The sequence below is a fragment of the Vidua macroura genome, chromosome 4 (assembly GCF_024509145.1).
Source record: "Vidua macroura isolate BioBank_ID:100142 chromosome 4, ASM2450914v1, whole genome shotgun sequence".
In the NCBI taxonomy this organism is placed as follows: domain Eukaryota; kingdom Metazoa; phylum Chordata; class Aves; order Passeriformes; family Viduidae; genus Vidua; species Vidua macroura.
In genome coordinates, this window is record NC_071574.1 from 40,082,093 (window position 1) to 40,092,572 (window position 10,480).

Consider the following 10,480-nt stretch of genomic DNA (forward strand, 5'->3'; position numbering starts at 1 on the left):
AATCTGCTCTGACTCTGGGATGGGATGTGAGGGAACCCCTTGGGTCACTGCAGCCACTGCTGTGGAGGAGGATCAGCCCCAGCTGTGAAAGTCTCTGGTGTTGTGAATGCAACTGAGAGAGAGCCTCGTGAATGGTCACACTGGGAATTTTCCTTAACACCCCCCATTACTGTCGAGGTCAAAATGTTAGTGGGTCTTGACTTCTAAAAATAGTGATGGTAGCAGGATTTTTATTTTTTTTTCCCCCCTGAGAAATCAGCATGTAAGTGTTCCAAATGCTGGATGTGATTCTCATGTTGTGAGAAGTTTTTCAGTAGGCAGGATGTCGTGGTTTAAAAGCCATGGGATAACAAATTCTGTCAGAGCTTTGGTTTTAAACAGAATGTTTTTTAAGGGATGATAAATTGTAATGCTCTCATATCAGAATTTGGACAGCAAGCAATATAGGGAACATTTATTATTTCCTTTTTTTACACTGTTGTCAGAATGTTTTTCACAGGAGTATGATATTGTGAAGTGCAATGTTACACAGAGAGTGACAAAGAAATTTCTGTTAGAACTTGTTATAAGCCTTCTGATTTGGAATTATAAAGGAAGAAAAGAAAGAAGACCTGTCTTTATGAGTCAGAGGATGCCAATGACCAGCCATGAAAAAAAGAAATGCAATCACTGCATGAGTTGAGAAAGTATATCCACTACCAACAGAGAGAAAATAAATCTGTGCATTGAAAAAGAATATTTTTCTTTTTTAATAAAAAGTGCAATATTTTCAGTTGGAAATCAGCAGTAAGTTTCTAATCTCTGAGAAGGTGTAGAATTGCTTTCCATGAAGGTAGGATAGCTAGAAATAAAAATGAGCACATGAGCTTGATTTATAAACTCTTCTTATCATAGGCAATAAGCTGGTGATGTCTTCAGAGCTTCCTATGAAACTAATGCAGAGGCGACCAGTTAATAAGAATTATTCATGTTTCCATTCTCATTATTCTCGGGTATTCACATTTTACCTTAATTCTTACAGTCCATTTTTGGAGAAGGTCTTGTCTCTCTCTGTTTTCTTGAAGTGTTAATACCATGACATAAAAACAATGGACATAACATTCCCTCTAAACTTAACAGCACACTTTACCATGAGAAGGAACATGTGTGCTACAGTCTTTACAAACAATTCCATGGGTGAAGTTATGGGTGTTAACATATTTGAAATGGGTCTTAACATCTCTACTAACTTTAAGCAGCAGATTTTTTATAGAGCCCAGGCAGCTTGGCTCCTGAAATGGGCAAGTGCATCTGCACCAGCCTGAGTTTCTGAGCTTTGGGCAACAGGTTTGTTGCAGCTTGGTTCCTGAAAGAGATGAGTGGGTCTGGACAAGCCTGAACTTCTGAACTTTGGGGTGAAATGACACGTTTGGGGCAAGGGGAATATGTGGTAGGTGGTTCAGGAAGGTTGGACCTTCCCAGTACCTCAGCCAGTGGGGAAAGAAGAGGGCAATGTGCGGGCAGGAGTTTAGGATCAAAGGAGGCTGCACCCTCTGAAACTTTGAGAAAACCCCGCAGAAGTGTGCACCAGTGAACTCTCTCCCTTTATTAGAATAAAGTTGCAGGACTCCTATGTCTCCTTTTTGGAACACTGGTTGTACGGAAAATCACAGCATGATTTTCCATACAACCACTTCGATGAGGTAAGTAAGAAGCAATTTCTTTTGTCTCTTTCCGTGGCTGAATGCTTTGCAATGACAACAGCCTTCTAGTTCCTTATAGTACAGGAAAAGAAAAAAAGCGCCAGTTTTTCATATATCTATAATGAAATGTCCTTCTAGTAAGCTTGAATTGCCAGGACAATGTGATGTTTTGTAGTTTTTTTAAGGGAGATTTAATTTCAAAACTTTGGTTGATTAATTATGTCATAGTACATTATAAGAGTGCATTATTCCTGACAGAGCTGCATTCTTACGGAGCCTTTTTTCAAGTTTTACCTGATGTTAAGCATGATTTAGATACCGTAGTAATGTAACTATTGGGGGGAAAATGCTTTCTGTAGTCTAACTGTGTCTTTATGAATATTTATCAAGAAAGAAATTTAAGTAAAACTTCCTAGTGAATTGATGCAGTTATAGATTTATGCTGAGCTAATAGAACAGCTTGCAGTCTGGCATTTAAATACTAGTATTGCTACTAAATGATATTTCTTTTATGAAAAAGAATAAATGGAATGAAACCCACCAATATAGATGCCAAATATACTTGTTAATAAAAAGATATGAAGAAAAATATCATCCTAATTATTTAAACAGAAGTGACTTTACGGAATGATTTAGGTTAGAAAAGACCTAAGACATCCATCAAATCCAACTCAGCACTGCCAAGCCCACCACTAAAGCACGTCCCTAAGTGTCACACCCACACATCTTACCAGTAGCTGCCCAGATCCTCCTTCAGCCCCTTTTGTAGATGGGTATTTATATAGGTGGATTAGTGAAGCAAAAGAAAATTTGGTAGAAAAAGAACATTTATTTTTTTAAATGTGTATGGAGGAATTTGCACATAAAATATTAAAGAATCATTAATAAAATAACATTTGCTTCCAAAGGGTTATCTTTCTTCAAAGATTAAGACATTAAATCATAATTTAACTGGTCCTGAGAAACAATTATATTCCCTAGCAGTCACTACATGCTATTTTTTTTTTTTAACTTCCTCAAGTTCTAAAATGCTTTATAGGAATGGCACAAGATCAGAGCAGCTCTTATGGCTATGAATCTTATATACTACTTGTATGCTACTTTGCCATTCTTTCTCTTACTCATATACCAAGCTCTGTTGCCGTAGAACTTTCATGGCATTTTCTTGATTTTGGAGTAAGTTACATGGTGGCTTTTAAAGACCAAGAGGGCAGTTTAAAAGCACATCTGCATTTTCAGATACCAAAATTAAATTTACCAATGAGTACTCTAGCTTTAAATTCCTTTTGCGTACTTTAAACTTTGTTCTTGCTTGTTTTGTTTTGTTTTGTTTTGTTTTGTTTTGTTTTGTTAAAGGGAATTATTGTCTTAGAAAATAAGTGGAATATCTCCATGTAGGAAAAACCCTGTGTTTCTGTCCTAGGAGCAATTGAAATCTAAAGTAGGAAGCTATGACAGGCAATTAACTCCAATACTAAAAGTTTCTCTTATGAATAGTGTCTACACGTCCTGTTGTGTAATACTGAAATGTTTAAGTAAACATATATTCAAAGCCTCCATGGTCTAGAAAAAAAAAATTACATTTAGACAGATAGATTTTCTTCTAAAATGTATTTCCTATTCTCCTGATTTAAATGCATCCAGTATTTTTAAAATATGTCCTTTTCTTATGTTCATTCTTGAAAAATGCTTCATATTTTTCTTAGTCTTCCATATATTTTATGTTGTATGTACTCACATACACAGAATAACTTCAAACAACTATTAATATGTCTGAAGAGAGAAAACATGACCGCAGCTCATATTTTTCACAACTCATATTTATAAGGTGGAACATTCTTTTTTGTTTATATTGCATTGTCCTGTAAAGAATCCATGATTCCCTCAAAAATAATGGCATTTCATAAAGGTAACACATGTTTATTTGGAGGAGTATTTATTTTCTTTCCATCCTGTTTCTGAATCTCTAGAGTATATTCAGTTCATAGTTTCAGTATTTTTCCTCTCAAACAGAGCATCTTTATTTACTTCTATTTTTGCAAAAAATGAAGGTGACAGGTAGATCAAGGAAAGGTGTTTGTGAGAAAACAAAGCATTATTAATCTTCTGAAAAAATATGAAAGTTTGCTTATGTGTTATAGCTTGCCATAATCAAGTATCAATCAAATAAAAAACTGAATAATACCACTGAAATTTATTAGTTTTGCTTCAGCTATAACTGTGAAAAAGTATTTGTAGTCCCTTGCCTCAGACAGTGGAAATAACAGATGAAAAAATGTATCTGACCTCACTTCCTTTATTACTTCTACTAAGAAATTTGTGTTCAGAAGAATTGACTGTTTGGGAAAAGTACTCCTAATTTTGCTAATACCTTTTTTTTTTTCCTGGTAAATTTTGTTGTAAGATAATTTATAGACATTAATTTAGGATTTGTCTCCATGCATAGCAAACATTTAGCCTCACAGAGCCTGCAGTATGAAACCTGGAATACATAAAAGCATTATGGACACAAATATGTTACTTATTTTGTAACAGAAAAACATTATTGGGTTTATTCAGAATATACTCACAGTCTCTCTCATGGCTGAAAGTTTGACTCATGGCTGAAAGTTTGACTCATGACTACTCTCCATCAGAGCAACTTAGATCAATTTGCATGCTTTTAGTTCACGAAGGAAGTCACATGAACATGAAGGCACCAAAGCATAAAATAGAATTCATTAATAAAGGTTCAACATAGAGGTCAAAAAAGCAAAATGGAATCATACGCTGCACTGATTTGTAGAAACAGTCATTGAGAAATTACAATAGAAGCATGATACATTGCCAAGATGTTTAATTGTTGTACATCTATGTTTATACATGTCTTCAAAGGTATGCATCTTAACATACAACTTCCAGTGAACCCTCTTAAAAGTGTGGCCCATTTATGGCCTGGTAACAGGAAGAAAAGGGAAGGAGTGTCTTGTCCTTAATTGTCCTCAGCACTGATGCTTCTGTTGGACAAAGCACCATGATTGTGCAAAACAGTCTCCGAGGAACTTTCAGATCTTCTCTAGTGGCCTTGGTATGTGCAGAGGGTAGCTGCATCACCTACCCATAGCATTTATCAGCATAGTTTAAAAGCGTGGTTTCCAAGACGACTGAGTCTAAAATGTAGAGGTGAAGGAGGTTATAACTTTTGAATCATTCTTTCACCTCTGCTTTGAGAACAGGCTTGCATGTGTTGCCCTTTGCTTATCTTGACTCCAAAAAAGTGTTTGGAGATTAAGGCAATATTAACTAGTCTAAAAAACTAATTTAGTACAGGAGGAAAAGACAAGATAGGTGCCCAATGTTTAATTTTTTTTCTCCATATACAGTGCTAAAAGTAAAAGAAAAACTGGGGGAAAAAATGACCCTATAAATAACTACAGCTAAACTGAAGCAAGATCTTGCTGAGCTCAGTGGGAGCACTAAGATATGGACTCCTGCCTCACATCTAGCATTTAGTTCCAAAACCTTCCTTCACCTGAGAGACAGCAATTTCTTGACATAATTGCAAGATTTCACTTACAAACTAAGCAATATCTTGCTACTCTGACAGGGAAGACCTCTCACCTTCCACATCCATCTGAGCTGTGGGAGTTGGATGACCCTGGGAGATCAATCTTTCCTGGATGGCATGACCCCCAGGCTCCCCATGAGCTCAGAACTCAGGCAGATCTTGCATTCCGCAATATTTTGCACCAACAATGGCAGCTGGGTCACAGGTCAAGAAGGAAGGTTTTTTCCCCTTTTGTTCTTTTCCTTCTTGGCTCCTGTCTGCTATGTTAGCAACAGTCAGCTAATTTGAAGTTACTTCCTCTTCTGCAATGAACTTTAAAGCTATCCATGGTGCTTAGAGCAGTTGAATGGCAGCAGAAATGGGAGAGCCCAGAGTGAGACAGCACTGTTAAAAGCAGTATTGAACCAGTGGTGTTTGTAGAACATAAAGAAAAGGTACAGAACAAACAAGTGATGTCCCAATAATAGTCATATACATGTATAATAAAGTTCTCATTTTCCTTGGAGTGTTAGCCATCCAAAATTTAAATCTGAGTTTTGGGGTTATGCTCTGTAGGCTAATTCTTTTATAAAAATGACAGTAACTGTTTAACAGTCTGTTCAGGGGTTTTGATTATACCAAACTTAAGAACTGTCCCTTTCTTTGTGTTTTTCAACTACAAACCCACCAAAAAGACTTCCTGAAGATTGTCTGCCTTACATTAAGTTTTCAATATATATTTGATCAAGAGTTTAATGTCTGCAAGGTGCTGAATGTACTTCTTAGATATCAAAATCCTTCAATATGTACTAAAAGTGGTGGATGCATTTAGTGCTTTTGGCTTTAATGGGTATGTTTCAATAACTTAAATCCAATACACCATCACCAGAAAGCAATGAAGAGATATGTTGCAAACACACCTTATGTCTAACTGAAGACTCATTGACTTGGTTACCATGCAGTGACAACATCACAGCATAAGCAAAATCCAAACCCAGATGTGTGCAGAGCTAGTATATTATCAGCTGGAATGCATCTCTCTAACTCTATTGACATAAAAATATTTTTTGTAAGACTACTTAGTAAAAGTAGTGTCTTTTTAAGGTCTAGACTTTTGTTCCAGGGATTTATGATTCATATTTATTCTGTCATGTTGTATTTTAGTACTTGCTATACAGGAATTGTCATAAATAACAGGGCTAATTATCTGAGGTCATTTTAGAATGTTGTTTGTTGAAATTCCCTCTTTTCTCCAGTGCAGACTTCCAACTGTCTTAATTTCAAAAAAAGAAAAAAAAAAACAAAAAAAAAAAAAAGAACAAAAAAAAAAAACAAACCACAAAAACTCAAAGTCAAAAAAAATCTTTTTTGAAAAAAAACTAGAAGCCTTCTGGCATTAAATGTCATAAATGACAGAATGATAACAAGATAACAAAATTATTTGCTTGCATCTGAAGGATTTTAGGTACAAATATAATCTGAATTTGTAATAGAGAAATTTTCACAGTTGTCCTGTAACTTGTGTATATTTTCAATGGAAATCAGGTTTTCAGCCTCCAGCATCAGTCTCATGATGTAGGTAAGCTACATCATAAGCTAATGATCCTCCAATAGTAATTGTATCTGTGTATCAATAAATAATAATTTTCTATTTGAACAGTTTATATAATACATTAAATTAGCTATTGACAGCAAATATAACCTACATTCTGATTTGTATTTTCTTTGCTTTCTGTGAATTGTATATTGGAAGAAAAATAATACACATTTCTTAGCGAGGATATCACAGGCTAAAACTCTAAACAAAACCTTGTGGAACCCCACTGGCTTCAAACAATGTAATTACTGTTTGTTAAAGTCGTTAGAATTAAGAATTGGTGTCTTAGGTATATGTCAGGCCTCCTATAGGCCTATGACATTTAGAAGAAGCGTGTTGAAGAAGGTTGTAATGACTGCTAAAATAAAACCTTCAAGTGATAAATGAACAGATTGCTACTGTGAAAGTGTTTAAAGGTTTTGGACTCCTACTGATAAAATCACCAGAGAGAGTACATAGAAAATTACTGTCTTCTCACCTTTAATTGTGTTATTTAACTTGAACATTTTCTCCACTGAAGGGAGTGCAAATAATAAAACCTTTTCCTTTACTGTGCAAAGTTCTTTACAAACAAAGTATAGAGACTATATGATTTAATCTTGCTTTATTGAATTAAATAACTGGCCATCTATATTGAAGTTCATGGTGGAAAGGAAAATTGAAATTTGACTAAACCAACAGTGTGTTAGGACTTTATCAAACAGAGATGTTGCAGATGTTTTCAGGTGGATACAAATGCAAAAAGCAGCATTTCCACCAGAGAAACAAAGAAGTCTGTCTTAGAGAATGAACTCTATATTCATTCAAGCAATAGAAAATGGTTCTGCTGAGAAAAGGACTGAAATTCTTAACGCCTTGTTTTCTACATCGATAGTACTGTCTGTACACCAACTTTCTTTTTTTTAATGTTTTATTGAATAATGGAAGCTATTTTTGACATGAAATATTAATTATGAAAGAATGTAAAATATTGTCAAGGAGAAACATGCAACAACAGAAGAAATATCTTTTTTATATGTCTTTAACCTTATTTATATCTTTTATCTTATTGAGAATAGACATAAATTGGAGTATATTTTTTAATTGGATGCAATTTCTTCCAAAAAAATAAGATTCAATAATGGCACTTTTTAATCCAGAGGAAGCATCAAATTAGCTTGAATGCACTTTACATTTTTCACATTTCCTCATACATGAAACTCATTCCATTATATAAATACTTGGACACAGGAAATGAGGTACCTTGCATGTGAAAATGTAAAAGTTCCTCTGTGACAAGGTCTATGAAAACGCTTGACACACATGTAGACAAATTAATGTTGCTTATAATTGAGAACATAGCTTAATTTTTCATTTCTTATGGCTGTTGCACAGATTTTACTTTTATTTAATGGCTATTCAAGCTTAAGGTAAAAAAAAAGTAAAAAACAAGAAATCAGGAAAAAATATTTGCTGGTTTTTTAAATCTTTTGGCAATAACTGTTTTTTGAATCTCAAAGGAGAAACTGATAGGAGAGTACTTTGTGAGGAAGTGGAAATTCTTATTGCATACAGAGGGGAGAAAATGGTTACAAAATGTAACAATATATGGAAAATTCTCCATAAACTGATTAGTCACACTCTATGTGCATCGCTTGCACAGCACAGATTTAGTTTATTTCTTTGTAATTGGCATAAAATGGTGCACTTAATCTTTCAAGTTATTGCTTCTCAATGTCACCATTTTTTTTTCATTATGTGATGTACAGCTGGTTCCATTTCATGACCAGATACTCTTTTTTGGGTAATAAAAATTTCCAGAGATGATATTTTTGGAGTGAGATATGTTTGGCCATGTAGATAAATGACAGCAATGTGAAAGTAGAGAATGCTATAGAATTAAATGCAGCCAAAGAGAAATGTAGCATCAAAATCTTCATACTATGAATAAAACTAGAAAATGCCAATAATCTTGAAATCAAAGAGTGCTAATTCTGAAATGGGCAAGATCACACATTGGTGAAGTGTAACAATTTTGTCTTTATCTAGAAAATGGTTTAAATGTGAACATTCTTGTTCACATTTATACTTGTTTTCTTTAGTTTTGAGCTCAGTACCTCTTCTGCTAGACAAGATCCTATGTCCCAAAAGGGATCTAAAATGTCTAGGCTTTCTCAGAATTAAAAGTAAGCTAAATATAGAAGCGATTTATCTTCAAAACTTATGAGGAATCTATTTTCTAAGAGAGTATGTATTATTTCATGTATGTATTTATTTCATTTTATTGTGCTATCTAACTGCTCAACCTGATATATATGTCCCATAGATCAGTCAGCTTTTTCTGTTCCAGTATGTCTAAATTACCCATTCCCTGTAGATTTGTCAGATAAAGGTAAAAAGGAAACTATGTGATTTGGTAATAGTATTATAAAGGGATCAGCAGAATTAAAGGATTTGACTTCTGATGATTTTATATAGATGTCTGCATTTTAATAGATGCAAAGATTTCTTTTTTTACATTCACAGAGAAAGGTTATGTTTTCTATATGGGAGCCATCACATTCTGGCATGCAAACAATCACCTTGCTGTATTTCTTCATTACTCGAACAGGCACAACACTTGGGACAATCCAGTGTATTTCTTGTCAGAGTAGCTGAATGTTATTTCACTTTTTAGAAAGTGTTTATTTCTTAGTCTTTATTTTGAGGACAGCTTGGCTCATGGGCCAAGATCCCAGATAAATTTAAAAATCTGGTAGCAAAGCATGTGCCAGCTCCTATCTCTCTGCCTATGGAGCTGTGACAGTAGAAGCTTTCACTGAGAAGTGAGGCTTGTTAGTGGGGCATGATACGTGCAGATTGTTAACTGTGCTTGAGGGTTGGTCCAAACGTGCTGATGAACACTAACAGGCTTTAATTTAATCTTAATGGGATATTTTAATCTTTTAATGAATTAGTAATGCAACTTATATACTAGTTCTAGGTTTTCCCCATGCAAAGATTAAATTGCTGTTTATATACTTGAAGCAATTATAGATTACCCAGATCTATCAAGAACAGTGCTTCATCTTCCAGGCTTCTCTGTGTGTTTACAGAGTAAGTAGGTATTTTTGTCTATGGAAATTCCTGACAGAATGAACTATTTTTAACAGAGGTTCAAGACCTTTTCAGCAAATAGTGTGCTATGTATGAGGAAAGTAATCTTTCAAATGTACACATTCTTTAAAATAAATGCCAATTGATTTTATCCAGTAGTCTTCTTTTCAAAGAAGGCAATTTCAGACAAGTATTGTGCAACTGGAGGCTAAAGAATAGAAAGCGATTCTAAATCTTCTCTAGTCACATAGCTTTGGATTTTTCCTACTCAGAGAACATCTGGGCACTAAAAAGATGGTATAGTTATCTCCACATAGACTTTGAAAACCTTCTTGTGTATTCTGGGTATAATGGAACTGCAGCCCGGAGATGCTTGAATTATGTAAACAGCTCCTTGAAAGCCATCAAAGTTTCTGAATGTTTGCAACATGTGTCATATCTGAATAAGGTAACTGGTTATCAGGATCCAAGATCTGAAGCCACTAATTCTTTAAAGCACAAGTCACTGATCAAAGATCATTCATCTCTTTTCAACACCTGCATTTGCTTTACCTTACCTTGCAGCACTTAGTAAGATGGTGAATGCAGATAGCAAAGCCC